At 54.2% G+C, this 802-nt stretch overlaps 1 protein-coding gene and 1 long non-coding RNA gene across 4 annotated transcripts in view; one reads left to right on the top strand and one right to left on the bottom strand.

The window, feature by feature from the left end:
• Window positions 1–802, bottom strand: part of ASAP1 (ArfGAP with SH3 domain, ankyrin repeat and PH domain 1) — a 166,043-nt gene that overhangs the window by 107,874 nt on the left and 57,367 nt on the right. The window lies entirely within an intron of this gene.
• LOC109366897 overlaps window positions 120–802 on the top strand; it is a 1,128-nt gene continuing 445 nt past the window's right edge. The window contains exon 1 of the long non-coding RNA XR_002113585.2: window positions 120–506. This is a non-coding gene — a long non-coding RNA (uncharacterized LOC109366897). The remainder of the gene's footprint in view (window positions 507–802) is intronic.

Here is an 802-nt window from a genome sequence, read left to right on the forward strand (position 1 = left end):
CGGCGGTGCCGCCCCCTCCCCGGCCTCGCGCCCCCTCCCCTGTCCCGGGAGGGGGCGGCAGCGCGGGAACGGGGTTGCGGGGCGCGGCCTGCTGGAAAATTGCAATGGCCGGTACGGTGAGAATTAGCCGTGAATTCGAATTAGAACTAAAATCAAAATTTGTGTTTAAATTAAAAAAAAAAAACACAAAAAAAACAACACTGCAGAGCAAGGGGAGGCACTTTGGTGGAAGCGCACAAGGCCGGCGAGTGGTGGGTTTCCAACTATAAAGAAAGAAATGTGGAAGAAGTAAACAGTGGTGGTTAAATAAGTAAATAAGCGAATAGCTGTCGTCACGGCGGATGACATCCGACGCCCCAGGCTTTGGTTTTACAGCCTTTTGGCACACGCAAGTCCTCATCGCCCGAGCATCGTGTGATACAAAGCGTGAGGATATCGCGTACCGTACGGCATTACGGATCAGAGCCATCCGTGCAAGCAGCTATTTTCACTCTCCCCATACCCAGGTAACAATCAGAACCCCTGCCCTGGCTCGGCACCAACCAGCGCCTCCCGCACCACACTGCTGCCCCACTTAACGGCCGCACAGCGACCCCACAGCCACCATCCGCCCCGGCTCCTCCCTGGGTGCCGCTCATTCAATGGGCCGGAAGGGAACCTGAACATCAACCCGTTCTAACCAACGCCACGTCCTTCCAAAGCAGCATTAATTCGTAACTGGAACTACCCTTTATTCATCGCTGCATCGTGTAACTCTGAGAACTGACAGACAGCGATAATGAGGGGGTTTTTTCCTTCGATT

Source organism: Meleagris gallopavo, chromosome 3 (genome assembly GCF_000146605.3).
Source record: "Meleagris gallopavo isolate NT-WF06-2002-E0010 breed Aviagen turkey brand Nicholas breeding stock chromosome 3, Turkey_5.1, whole genome shotgun sequence".
NCBI lineage: Eukaryota > Metazoa > Chordata > Aves > Galliformes > Phasianidae > Meleagris > Meleagris gallopavo.